General features: G+C 34.2%; 1 long non-coding RNA gene across 1 annotated transcript; it reads right to left on the bottom strand.

Moving 5' to 3' along the window:
- Nucleotides 1–7,691: 7,691 nt before the first annotated feature.
- On the bottom strand, nt 7,692–9,129 carry LOC130015606 (uncharacterized). The gene is made up of 2 exons (XR_008790848.1): nt 8,630–9,129; nt 7,692–8,566 (listed from the first exon to the last, which is right to left on the bottom strand). It is a non-coding gene; the product is annotated as an uncharacterized LOC130015606 (long non-coding RNA).
- Nucleotides 9,130–15,535: the final 6,406 nt, after the last annotated feature.

Genomic DNA, 15,535 nt, shown 5'->3' on the forward strand with positions numbered 1-15,535 from the left:
AACTGTATTGAAAACGGGAAAAGGTAGAATGGACGTTCTTAGGCGAAACTGATGCTCAAAATTCTTACAACAATTTGGTTAGAAATGTCAAAAGATGCAAAGGATGTAAACTCGAACAAACAGTGGATAACATAAAAAAAGAACTTCCTTTTTCTTCCAGCGATTCTTGCATTTTAAAATTTTAAAATTTTATTTTTTATTTATTGTTTCGTTTTCTCAAGTGGATCAATTGTTAGGGCTTTTTGTAAATATGTATTGATGAAAACTGAATTCCAACATTAGTATAGTAAAACTGAGTCGTACAAATTTTATTTTTCCGAATGAATCTTAGGACTCGCCAAAGCAAAAATCCAATAACATCAATATCTGATTCCATGAGACTCCCCATGCCTAAAGGTTGAAGAGGGATTCGCCCAAATTTCCAGTAAGACCGACTCCATGAGGATTCGGTAAATATTCGGAATCAAGTAAAAAACGTGTCGCCAGAGACCTGATTACATGGAAAATGAATAATATTTAGAAGACTGGATATAAGCAATCACTTTCCTATTCGGAGACAAACTCCTATCTAAGAAGATAAACCTATTTGGGAAGACATTCCTAAATAAAAAAAATTTCGAATAAAAAATCATTTTTCATATTCAAACACAAGCTACCAAATAGGGATCACTTTCTGATTTTGATTTTACAAGATATTCCCTCACTATTATATAAGGAGCATGATGTATGTCTAAATACACAATTATATTCAATACGCTAAAATGTTGCTCAAAACTCAATACTGACTTTGGTATTAGAGAGTTAATCGGACAATCACCGTCTTATTGACCTTCTATCTTATTTTGCAGGTTTAATTGGATATTTAGAATGCAAACTCCATCAATTGGCGCCGTTTGTGAAAAAGCTTGAAAACTTCAAAAGATTGAAGGAGCTTTCCGAATTAAATACAAATTCATTGAAGGAATGACATCTAGCAGATCAAATATGAAAAATAAACATCCCATGGATCGAAAGAATCTGGATCAAACACTCCTGCAAGGTTTAAACACCTCGAGAACATACAATGTCACCGGCAAAGACGGTATCAACATCACCAAAGTAAACACCACTACCATGGGAAGTTCACACTCAAACCCCCTGAACATAAAAACTCCAATATCAAACGCAAGAGATTAGGGGAAGCAATCCAATTATCTTCCCTAATCAAGATGGAACCAGGGAGCAAGTTCCAAACGTGGTATTCCTAGAGGTCTATCACGATATGTTAAAAAAGATGTCGGAAGCATTCCAGGCCAACCTGGATAAGATGGTTGAAGAGGACTGAAATTCAACAAATACTCATGTAGAGAGCATGAAGGAAAAAACCCCAACAATCGAGGAACTCCGGAAGGAATCAACAGAGCTGAAAGAGATAATGAAGACGAGCGTAAGAACTGTGAGAACAAAGAGGATAGAGGGAACGAAAAAGAAGGCAATGAGGCGATTTGAGGGAATGCCATGCGGAACGATGAAAATCAGGATGAAGCCAGGAGCGACCTAAATTTGAAAAGAGTAGAACGAAGGGTGGGAGAGGATGCTCCAACAATGAGCAAAAGACAAGAAAAAGAAACAGAAAAATTCCATCAAAAAGCACAATCAAAGAATAAAAATTAGGAGGATGAAGGCAAGTCATCCAAGTCCCCATAAAAAAGTAAAACCACGTACGTGGCCGAAGAAGACCTGGAAGAAAAAATAGTTAAAGCACTGAAAAAGCTAAAAGTTAAAGAGTTTAACATAGATGATCCGAGGCTAAAAGGCTCGCCCTCATCCGGATGAGATAATGGAGGAAATGATTCCCTATAATATGAAGCTGTACATTTTGCCAACATTCAACGGCGAAGGAGACCCAAGATACCACACGTCGAGATTCTCGGCGACGATGGGCTTGTTGAGCATTTCAGACGCAATTTTGTGCCGAGTCTTCCCCATCACCCTGACAGGAACACCTCAAAGGTGGTAAAACAAGCTCAAGCCAAGGTCTATCAAGAAATTCACGACCATATCAAACGAATTCCTAAACAAATATCTCACCAATCTACCGGCCAAACCCACTATAAGCATCATGAGATCATGTATTCAGGAAGAAGGATAAACACTAAAAAACTAGATAGAAGATTCAAAAAGTAAGCCATGAAAAGCGATAACTTAAACGTTGACATGACCATCAAAGCTCTAAGAGAGGAAACACGATTTGGAAAGTTGGTAGGCAAGCTGCTAATCAACAAACCCACATCTTTCACAAACTTAATGGGGATTGCGCAAAATTATTTCGAGCTAGATGAAGGGCGAAGATCTATAAGAGAAAAGGAAACAAACAACAAAGAGTCAAAATAAAGGACATGGGATAAGCCAAGGTCAAAGATAGAGGAAAGATGCCATCGACCTGAAGAAGGAAGGCGCTTCTCCCGCAGGGCAGATATGAAGTAAGAAATTACCTCTGAGGCAATGAACGAATTACACACCACAACACAAGCAGAACCAACGTCTTGATGTGGATCAAAGAAAATGTGACAACTGTAAAATTGGCCGCCAAAGATGAAAGCCAAAATCAGGGACACCATGAAATTTTACAAATCCCACGACGAACATGGACACAAAACAAACAAATGTTGAGATATCAAAGTTGAAATAGACAGGATGATCGACTCAGGTGAGCTCATAAAGTTCATCGCTAAGAAATAAAAAAAACAGCGATCAAGGAGAAAAAAGACACCGAAATGATAAGCGAAAGACAAAGACAAAGAAAGACCGTCAAAATTCTTAGGGACTATTCATATGATTAATGGTGGAGGATCTAGCAGCTCGACCATCAGAAAAAAAGCAGAGGAAAGAAGTAATGAATATTAGGGAAACACACATGCCCTCAGTAATTTTTGATGTCGAGAATTATGAGCATGTGAAGGCACCTCACAACGACGCACTGGTGGTGACAACAATCATTGAAAACTGCAACATGGAAAGTATCTTAGTAGATGAAGGAAGTGCAGTCAACCTTATGATAAACGCGGATTACAAAATCCTTGGGGAATAGCCGCAAAATTACATTGAGTCCCGATCCCGCTGTCAAAACTCGGAGGACCATCCATCATTCCTCTCGGTGCGGTGACTCTGAAGGTCATAATCGGGCCAGAAAGAGGAATGAACAAAAAGATCATGCACCTATTTAATATATTAGACATGGACTTGACATACAACGCTATCTTAGGGAGACCGTTCCTCCATGACTCGGCGGTAGTCATGAGCATTAAAGCACTCGCTATGAAAATCCCTACGTAAAACGGAGTAGTGACGTAAAGAGGGGATCAGAAAACTGCAAAGAAATGGTATGGCGAAACCATAGTTGACCTCCAAGAGCAGAAGCAAGATAAAAACAAAGAATGAGGAAGAATTAGCAAATAACGCAAATCATGCCATAAATAAACAAGGGAACAAAAACCCCGAATGAATAAAGAACTCAAAGCTCCAAGGAAAAAGAAGGGTCCAATACCCCATCAAAACAAATGAGTCTGACCTTTAAAAATAAATTAAGGTTTAGATTAACCTTAAGAAAAGAGTTTAGATTAATTCTCGACCAAAGAACAAGTTTAAATTAACTCCCGAATGCAAGAGTTTAGAATAACTCTAGAAAAGGCAAAACGCCAAAAAATTAATGGAACAAATCATAAAAATAGGTGAAACGTAAAAAAAAACAAATGGAATAAATTTTAAAAGAGGCAAAACACCCAAAAACAAATGGAATAAATCGTAAAAGAGGCAAAAACAGAAGGAACACATTATTAAAAAGAGGGGAATCGCCCTCAACAGTAACAATAACGTACTCAAAATAACATCTTCATTAAAAATAGAAAAGAATACAATAAATTGTTTAGAATATAAAAATTTGCCTTAAGCAAAAATAAAAGTTAAGATGATTTTAGAAGAGCAGCCCGATCTCTCACCATCTTTTCCATCAAAGTCTTGGCTAACTGTCGAGGATCCAAATCATTAACGCCTGAAAGATCTATGTCGGGATTCTACTCCCAAAACTTACTCCTAATGGATAGTCCATATTCTCTCTTCAGAGCCGATTAGAAAGATTTCGTATCAAGGAGGCGAATGTTGGTAATTTTACTCACCAACTTGTAATAGAGTGGAATATAAGTCCGGGTTGTCGAACCCACAGGGATGAGAGGTTTAATGAGAATGAAATATGATTTTCAAATTCCAAATCATCTATCCAATCGTTGTTTGCTTTCCGAATTGAATTTCAAAATCATATTTCATTCTCATTAAACCTCTCATCCCTGTGGGTTCGACAACCCGGACTTATAGTCCACTCTATTACAAGTTGGTGAGTAAAATTACCAACAAGTTTTTACTTGAATTGGGTTAGTCATTATTAACCGGGAGATGTCAAGAGTTGATAAATTTCCAAAAATTCGCCAACAATCACAAACATCCATTTCATTCACTGACAAGTTTAGAACAAATATTTAGCGGAGGCGACTCGACAACGAAACCACTAAAACAACAAACAAACAAACTAAAGCATAAAACAAGATAAATTTCAACTAAACGACATACAATTGACTAACCCTCCTCACACTATTTCAAACTTAGTCCCTAAGTAAGAAATATAAAACAAAATTGTATGAGTTGAGTTAGAGAAATGCAAATATTGTTTAGTCGAACGCCGGAGGTTCCGCAGATGGTGTAGGGTGGTGGCCGGAATTTGACTTGAAGAAGAAGAAGTATAGGTTTGAATTTGAAGGCTTGAGATGGAGCCACCTCATCTCTCCAAGTGAAATGTGTTTCTTTTTGATGGGCTTAGATCATGCCACCATTACCATCCAAGTGCCTTAATGATGGACCAATAGGAAACTTTCAATTCCCCCTCTTTAAGTTGAATTGCACGGATCGAGACATGCTTGGTCTTTGTGTTGCTCGATCCGTGCACAAAGCTGAAAAGCATTCTGCTTCCTATTTTAGTGGTGCACGATCCGTGCAACTGAACTTAAAGGGCTTGCACGGATCGTGCAATGCACAGATTGGGGGATTCTGAATTTCTTCTTTTTCGCAACTCTCCTACACACCACAACCAAAATACACCGGAGTTATCTTGAACAAAAAAAAATAGAAATTAAACACATAAAACATGAAATTAAAAGCTAACAACATAAGACTAAAGCTAAGAAATCGAACCTCTCGGGATTGCCTCCCGAGTGCGCTTTAGTTGGAGTCTAAAGCTAGACTCTTCGCGTAAGATTGTTAAAAATACAACCTAACATGCGGAAGTCGTCTTGGTAGCATCTTCTCCCTCTTTTGCCTTATTGGCTCCTTCAAATAAAGCTCATGTGATATGAAGTATGCTTGTACTCTAAAATAATGAACATGAGGAGTATGAAGCATCTTCATATACTTAGTATTATTTCCGTCATACTCGGAATCAAACCCCTCTAAGAATGGATCTTTATAATCAAAGGATTTGTAGAATTCCTCGTAGAGTATCGTAATACGAAATTTCTCCTCACTTTCATCATTTACGCTCTTGGAACAAGTAAGTGGCTTGGAAATTGGAGCTTCAAGTTCAACATCCTCACACTTTTCTCTTTCAATCTCTATGTGAACCTTTGTGGGAGGATGTTCTACTAAAGCACCATCATCTTTCAAATCTATGGCCATAGCATGTTGCGTTGGAGTAGCTTCACTTTCGGCTAGTAATCCTCTTTGATTGTCCAAAGCCTTCTTGAGTCGACTCGGAAAAGGGACTTTTGGTACATAAGGAGGTGGGGGTGGTGGTTTAACATAAGGAGCTTCAATCTCAATTACCACTTCCTCACTAGCACATAGCTCACTAAAACTTGGCTCATCCTCAACCAACATAGGTCTTTTGCCATGAGGGTCATCAAGAGCTTTTCCGCTTCTAAGCTCAATGTCCTTGAGTTGCTCTCTCGGATTAGACTCTATTGTAGATGATACGCTACCTTGTGCTTCACCTTGTAGAAAAAGTGCCCTTTGAGCAATTTGGGTCTCAAGACGGCGATTAGTGACGGCTTGATACTCAAGGTGGCACACATTATCCTCATCCATTTGATCGAGTTCCGCCAAGATCTTTTCAAGCATGCTATCCTCATAAGAAATTTTATTTTGCTGAAAATCTTGTGATTGTTGTGGTTCATTACCAAAATTGGAGTTGAAGCCCCATTGGTCGTGATGTGGATGATAACTTGAGTTGAAATTCAAGTATTCATTAAAGTTCTCCCAATTGTTGTCACAACCATAGTTCGGAGGGTTGTACCACCCCGGATCATACATGTCGGAATAAGTGTCATTATCTTGCCATTGATCACCCACATAATTGACATGGTCATTCCAATTATAGAGTGTAGGACACTCGGGTCCGGTATGACTAAAATCCCCACAAATCTCACAATTTGGATTCCGTGCCATTACTTTCGCCCAAAAAGATTCACCATAAAACTAATATTTGAAGATAAACCAACAAACAAACAAATTTCCTGCACAACCACAAACAAGAACATCGAGCGTAAACCACGAAAAAGCAAAAATGAACAATAAAAATAAAAACAGAAAATAAGGCTAACTCGACCGAATTTCAAAATACTTTCAATCAATTAAACGCAACCTCATCCCCGGCAACGGCGCCAAAAACTTGTTGGTAATTTTACTCACCAACTTGTAATAGAGTGGACTATAAGTCCGGGTTGTCGAACCCACAGGGATGAGAGGTTTAATGAGAATGAAAATATGATTTTGAAATTCAATTCGGAAAGCAAACAACGATTGGATAGATGATTTGGAATTTGAACAATTAAAACATTATCTAAAGTAAACACAATTACTAAACAATTTAACTAGCAAAAAGCAATAAGGAAGCAATTGAATGATTAAGATAAACTATGGATAACGAGCTTGAGGGTTGATACTACGATTAACCAATTACTATCAAGGGGTCGGACTATGGCTTCTAAACGTGGACCGAGTTTTTTTCTAAATCGCAACTCCCGCTCTCTCGAGCCTCAAAGAGTTACAAAACCACAACTAACTAAGCTTAACCTACTCTCGTAGCACTAAACACAATTAGAGGCAATTAGCAATTAAACACAACTCATAGGCCACCTAATTACTAACCCACTCTCATGGTGTTACTAATTAAGCATCTAATTAATTAATTCCAATTAATAAACCCTCTCTCAAGGTGAAAATTAATCTAGCAACAAATACTAGGTGATCAATCTAGAATAGGCATTAAGCAATTAATTAGAACACACAAGTCAAACCCTAACCCAATCTAGTAATTATTTCAACCATCATATCAACCTCCAAACAAGGGGGTTTAGCCAATCATATTAAACATCACATTAACTACTAAATAAAGAGAAATAAAAGATAAGAAATACTTACTTAGAAGAATAAGATTGAATTTAAGCACTTGCATTCAAGATAAATCTTGTTCTTACAAAGCAATAAAAGCTTCCAAGCACCAATAATGGTAGAACTATGGAGGCACAAAACCCTAAACTATTCTACTCCTAAAAGATGACTAAAAGTTGTAGAGAATAAGTGTTGTTGCATTATCCCCTAATTTGAAACATAAAGTAGTACTTATAGTGTTCTCAAAAAGGGAAATAAAAACATCATACAAAAGAGTATTGGGCCAAAAGAGAAAGTGTGCATAAGCCTTGTCCTTTTCTTCAGATTTTCGATTCTAACTTTAAGCCTTTGCACGAATCGTGCAAACCAACTTAACATGGGTGCACGGATCGTGCAATATCTCTGGGAACAATCTGCTTCTGCTCTACTTATGCATGATTCGTGCAAGGTGTTGCACGATTCGTGCAACCCTCAGACTCCATAACCTTGAACTTCAAAACTTCATAACTCGGTGTAGAAATGTCCACATGAGTTGGTTCTTAAACCGTTGGAAAGCTTAGGATGTCTACTTTAACTCTTATGAAGAACACAAACTCATTAGAGACCTTTAACCGATCCAAATTGGTCAAATAGTGCAGAGGGGTCAGCTTTTCAGAATTGCAAATGAGCTTTCGCCTCTCTTTCGTCGACTTTTCCATCTTTTGCACCAAAATGCTTCCGCAATGCTCCCAAGTATCTGAAATACTAAAACATGCAATAAGGCATTCGGAATACCATAAAAACATGACAAAACATAATAAAAGCATGCGGAAACGACACTCTAAATAGGAGTAAAATACTCCTATCAGCGAACATGAAGTTTTTCCACTTCAGTCTTCAACTTATCTCTTTCACCACCAACGTGAGTGTTTGTCGAGATAAGGGCTTCGATTTCTTGCATTAAATCGGCAGTCTTCTTCTCGATGAGCATCACTTAGCGGTCATGAATGGCATTTTGAGCCTTCAGCTTCAGGAGCAGCGAGTCATACTCTTCAAGGGATCCTTTTAGCCTCGCCTTCCCAGATTCCGCCTCAGCCAATAAATTACCTAGCCGTTGGACTTCTCCCTCGGCAAACTGGCGATGGTCATTTAAAACCAAGATCTCCTGAATAGTCTGCAAAAGACAAGAAATAAGAGAAAGCAGATAAAAAAATAAAAAAATAAAGGAAATACATACCGATAAGCCATGAAGACAAGCAAAGTTTGACAAATTAGCACCAGCCTTCTCGTCAAACCAATCGATATCTTCAGGAATAGTTAGACTTTTAATATACTCCGTTAGAACAATGGGATTCAATAGACTCGGTCTCTCCTGTCGCTCGGCCTAATCAGCTAGCTTCGAAACAACATCCAAATATTCTGAAGGAGGTTCCTCAAAGACCGCTTCCCTAAGCTAGTCGACGTCTCTTCCTGTTTTGGGATTCGTCTTCGTCAAAAACAAGGACATCAGCGCCCGAAGTAAGGGGCTCGACACTCAAAGAAGGGTGAACACCCTTTAAAGAACTTGGAACCTCGTCAACAACCGGTTCCTAGTCGTTGATTATAACATCAACAGTTTCTCCTAAAGGAACCGCCAAAGTTAGGGGGAGCAAGCACCTCAACAGCTTCAGCATCTACCATAACAAGTTGAATAGCCTCAGCCGGAATAAGAGCAACTTCGCTCATTTGAATGTTCACATCTACTTTAAAACCAGAAAGCAGATCATTAAATGAGGAAGATATCATATAAAAGAAAAATAAAAGGAATAAAATCAGGAATAATACCTTGAACAAAATCATACGAAAGATCAACAAGGCCCTTCAAGGGATCTTCAAAAGGAAGCCATCAACACCTGACATAACTATTTACTAAAACAGGCAAAAGCGGTTGTTGAAAATTATTATAAAAAGACAAATTAAAAGCTAAGATAGACTCAGGAAAACTTAATGACAAAATAGGAGAATTTATTGGCTCGCGGGAGAAACCCTTTGGGAAATGAGAAAAAGTAAAGTCATGAGAAACAATAAAATACCTATGTCGCCATCCAATGCGACACGATAAGTTAATATAAGACCGACCTTTCCTACCATTGGCGAAGACTAAAACTTTGTCATTCCTAAATAAAGAAACAAAACAATAAAAAAAATGTTTTTAGAAGGGGTCTGCCCCAAAGCCTACATACCTATACAAAAGAAGTTATAATTTGAATGGTCCTGTGATGAAGTTTTCCTATAGCATTATCTAGATCGCTACAAAGCTCGATAATGAAGGGATCCAAAGAAAACCTATGACCATCCACGAGCTACTCTTCAAAAACTACAGTTAATCGAGGTGAACCAGGATACCCAAACGATTGTATACTGAAGTCGGGTTTCCTAACCCAATAATCTGCTGGAAATCTATATTTTCAAGGAATAAGGGACAACTCTTCCTCAGACAGAGAAGATTCAATATTAGCCATAACCATAAATTTAACTTTCATTTTCTTCTTAGGCGACATCTAAAGGTGGAAAAAGGTACCATCAACAAAAAATGAAATTTGAAAAGAAAAGAATATCAAACAAAGAAAGAGAATAAAAATAAAGAACACGAAGAAAGTCCAGGAAATCAAGGAAAACGACAAGAACAAATAATACCTAAGAATGAAACAAACATAAAGCAAAAGATGAAAAGCAGCAACAAAAATTCTAAAATCTGGGAAAATTTGCAGAGAAAATAAGGATGAAAATGGGGTATTTTAAGAAGAAGAGGAACCAAATTTAAAGGAATTATATAATAAGTAAACAAACACACGCCATACAATCAAGACACGTGTCTTAAATCTAAAAACATTCAACTGACACGTGTCATAGACAAAAAAAATCAAAAGAATCAACTGGTAAAAGAAATGACTCGCCAAAAGAGAGAACGACTCGCCCAAATAAAGCTAAAACATAACAAAGCATAAATACCAAGGTTTTATCTAACTTGCCGAGGAAGGTTAATGATGGAAACCAAATTTCAGCATAAGTATAGTAGATCTGAGTCACATAAAATCTACTCTTCCGAGGGAATCCTAAGACTCTCTTGTCACGGCCCATTTTCATAGATCGCGACCGGCGCTAGGGTATGGGTATGGTTGTACCAAAACCCGTAGCTAGTCTTGCGAATAACCAACATTATACGTTTAGAACAATGTACCTGCATAAAACCACTTGCTCGGGGGCAACCGAGACTTCAGCCTAGTCTAGCAGTACATAATACAACATGTATTCCAAATTATAATTGTCTCAAAGATGACCTCAACTAGTATGGCAATATTAATGTAAATCATAAATATTGTAAACATGCCGATAGTGATAAAGTAATAGTTGGACCACTCCAACAAAATAATAGTCTAGTCTAGAACACAAATGTAAGTCTAAGACATAAAGCAAACTAATACTAATGCGGTCTAAGAGTTATAAAATAGTTCGACCATTTATTCTGAAAAATAAATGAACCTCCGAAAAGTGAAGAAATGGAGATTAACCAACGCTCAAATCATAAACCTGGAAAATTTGGAAAAACAACGGGGTCAGGATTACTGAGTAGAGTTTATATAACCATTTACATTTATTAAGTTGAAAAACCTTTAAAACATTTATAAAATATTATTTTATTTTGGATAATCAAAGAAACCCTAAACCACAATTCTAAATCCATTTGTCGTGTCGGCGAGACGTATCTCAATAAATAATCCCCGACTGTAACTTAATATACTAGTAAGTCCCAGGAGATGTATCTTCCACCGGCGTCCTCACTAAGGCGAGACGTATCTCAAACCTACCTCAATATCATATAATCTTTACTGGTGCGCACGCAGTCCCGATGATGCCCATCGAATAGCCCGTTCCAAATCAAATCCACAATGCCAAAAATAGTTCGAAAGCTATATATATATATATATATATATATATATATATATATATATATATATATATATATATATATACAAAATATAACGTTTACTTAACAAAGAGGTAAATAAAGATATAAACTCACAGCTTGCTAATCCACGTGAAACCTGACAAGCAATCTAACTCTGGTTCGCCTCTGAAGTACGAACAGTCGACGGGTCTAGACAAGGTATAAAATAATAATTAAAAACAGACCCTAACTTTATAGAGTACTAGATACCACATAGAAATAGCACAAACAATCAACAAGCCAACGTATAACCATAACTCAAGTTTATAGAATATAAACCATATAAGTTTCCATATCAAAACATAATTCGAATGATTCATAAAACAACTTAAATATAACCCAAGTTAAAATCCATTTCAGTGAGTCGGTCGAGTTATCAAAACTACCAATCTTCTTCCCACTTGGTTCTGGCGACCAAAGTCTAACCCAACTCAAAAATTTTATCAAAATATAACCCAAGTTATAATTCTAAAATACTTTGATAAAATAATTAATTTCAAAAAATGGGACTCAAAGGTCAAATACCCATTATTATGATTAAATACTTAACTTATTAAGTCAAGAAAATGTTTCAAAAGTTAAAACATAACTTTAACCAAAATGACATATAAAGCCAATATTTGCAAAACAATAATTACCACGTAATTATTCAACCAAAGGTTCATTAAAAAATTATCGTTTTAAAATCTAATTGTCAAACGATCAAAAATAATTTAAACAAAGGATAAGTTGAATCATTTATTCAAATTCATGAATTTATGAGATTACAAGGTTTAAGAACATGAACGGTCACTAACGTGCCCATGCAAACCAAGCTTGAGTCAAATCAAACCAATCACCGTGTAAAACTTCAACAATCTTAACAACTAACTTAGCCCTTCAATGAACAATTCAAATGAATAAGAACACAACATCATGAAAACAACCATCTGTTGCCAAGTTTCACTTAACAGTTAATGGCAAACCTAATTCAAGGCAAAAGATAAAATGCCTAGAAGCTTTGATATCAAATTATAAGAATCATAACATAATTCATGCAATAACAAATAACATAAGTTGCATCATCATACAAAACCAAGCCAAGATCAGCTAGCTATTAACAAAACAAATGAGAAAATCAAAGGGGAAAGGTCACAGCGACCATGCATGGCAAGGCAGCCAAGGTTACGGTCGAGTTTGGCTTGGAAACAACAACTACGATGAGATTAACATCAACCATGATATACTTTGATGTCTATTTTAATAAACTCTATTTTTTAAAATAAAAATACTACCATATATCTTAAATAAATTTTGTTTGGAGTGTGGAGGATTTTTTACCATAAAAATAATTGAAGTAATGATTACTCTATTTGATAAAAGTAGTACACATAATTTGTTTTCTCAATTTTATTGGTAATACTGAAATTAGTATTAATGTCAAAATCATTAGTAACAAAAGCAACAAAAAGTCCACCTAATTATACCATTTGGCCTATTTTGCGCAAGCAGATAAAAGATAAAAAAAAATTCCTAATAACTATTTAATGGGCTTTTATTTGTGAATGATGTCAAACTTTTCTGTTTTCAACATCAATTCATATTAACATTTTAATCAATGAAATGTTAATTCACTTAAGAATAATGCTTGCACTATAAAGAGAATGTAGATAGATTTATATATATCAAAACTATCAATCACTCATAATCATAAAATTGCTTTTGAAAAGATTACAAATACTTGAATGTTAACATGACAAATTAGTTTTATTTGCATTAATTATTATAGACATTTGACCCTTCACCTAATATAGTAGTAATTGCTAATCCATTCATCATTCCATTATATGCTTTGCACTTCTCAAAATATTAAATGGTCAGACCCATTTAGAATTTTATGTACTTTACACTTTTTTTTCCGGAAATTCTTATATTTTATTTTAATATTATTTTATTCCTCTATTTATCTAGTTTTTGTTTTTCAGATTTTTTTTGGAATTTTTTCCAGTCCTTTTATGTAACTGGAGGAAAAGAAAATTGTAAATTGAGAGACTGAAAAAAACTCAAAAAGGACCTGAAAATCGAAAATAAATAAATAAAGAAACCAAATAATATAAAAATAAAATATAAAGACCTACAAAAAAATGTTAAAGTATAAAGACCTCTAAATGAGTTAAGCCAAATTAAATCTCTTAAATTAGTCATTTTTTACTGTGTTACTTTTTTTCATTTCTAAAGTGTCCATCTCTCCACAATATAATATTAAAATTATTACTAGAAACTTATCTTACTTTATATAAATAGGATAGTCATTAGTATTTATACTTCCTAAATACTATTGTTCCGTAAAAATAATAATAAAAAAAGATAATGTCACACAAAAAAATTCAAAAATTTATTGATTATAATCAATCTATATCTATACTATATATAAAAGCATGGATAGGGGGGGGACATGCACTTTTACCTAAAAGCCCTTTCTAATTCATTAGTTAATTACTGATTTTATGGTCACTGTCTAATTAATTGTAAAGTCAAATTATTAAATGAAAGAAAATCTAATTACAGCACTAATTCGTATAGAATCCTATTGATTACAAACCTTCTTTTTTCATAGAATATTTACTTTTTTCACTTATCTCTTTTCCTATATATTTTGATCCCTACAACATCTTTGTCCTTCTATAACTCAAATTCCTCATTATGCATGCATTGAATCTTCTCCTCCGTCGTAGACTTATTATTTTTCCATTCAAATTGAATTTATTATTCTTTGGTCTTTATAAGTATAATCTGTCTTTAATTATAAATGAATTAGTTAAAGAATATAAACACTTAATTAAGTAATTCATTCGTATAGTAATAGAATACATCACCTATCCGTGATTATGTTTATTACAAATCCAATACAAGTTAATGGAAATATATGTGTTAATGAATTTGATTATTTTAACTATTCACTCAATTAAATTAAATTTTACAATTATTTATTTATTTATTTAAATAAAAATCTAAAACACATGTATAATTACTTATTATTTTAATAAATATAAATAAATAAATATAAAAAGGAGTAAGACCATACACATTTGTTGTATAATCATTTGTTGTTTAATAAAAAATTAATACTTAAATATATTTATTTTTCTTTTTATAATTATTATTATAAATAAACTATACATTCATATACCGAGTTACATTACGAGCCACGTGCGTAGCACGTAATGCGAGACTAGTTTATTAAAATATGCCTATAATACGCTTTTAATTTCTTTAGATGCGGGTCATTATAGAGCCACTATAATTGATGCTCACACAATAAAATTATAAGGATATTAAATTATCTTTAATTAAGATTAAATATGATAACTTTTTATTTTTATATGAAGCAAAAAGTGATAATTGTTTATTTTATTTTTACGGAGTGAAAGAAGATTTTCTTTTTGTCAACTGGGTTAAAGATAATTTGACTTTCTAGAGCAAACGTTTAAAATAAAAAACAAAATACTGATAATACACTACATATGGTCGATAATATTTATCGTTTTATAAAAAAAATTCTTAATTTATAATTCTTGTTAGTTTAAAATATTAAAAGTGCATTTAATGTTATCTTTTTAAGTTTAATTTTTATCAATAAATAATTTTATAAGACTAGAAAAATATTAAAATATAAAAACGATAGTAATTAATTTGAATAACTAAAAATATTTTTTTGTTGATATATACTATAAAATAGTTAAAAGTGACGAGTATTATGAACCGGAAAAGTATTGCATAACTAATATGCATGGGTGAATTTAAAAATATTTTAAAGAAAGATATTTTTTATATATCGGTATTAACTACATTAATTTTTATTTAAATTTGATCTAATCATTGTTTTAAAAATCGAATCGGTAGCCGAATTGTTGAGGTTATTGGTTTTTGGTTGAATCTATTTAATAACTGGTTTAACCGGTTTCATAAAGTTTAAAAAATTAAAAGAAATTATGGTACACCGTTTCAATTTTTGAATTTTTATCGGTTCGATCTGGTCCAACTCTAAAATTTGATTTTTTACAGTTTTATACTTAATTACTGGCCAGTTTTCGATTTAACCAGTTCGATCGGCCGGTCCTGTTTAATTTTTTTAAAAACAATGCTTCTAATTAATGCTAGAAGCTTTCATAACCA

The sequence above is a fragment of the Mercurialis annua genome, linkage group LG5 (genome assembly GCF_937616625.2).
Source record: "Mercurialis annua linkage group LG5, ddMerAnnu1.2, whole genome shotgun sequence".
NCBI lineage: Eukaryota > Viridiplantae > Streptophyta > Magnoliopsida > Malpighiales > Euphorbiaceae > Mercurialis > Mercurialis annua.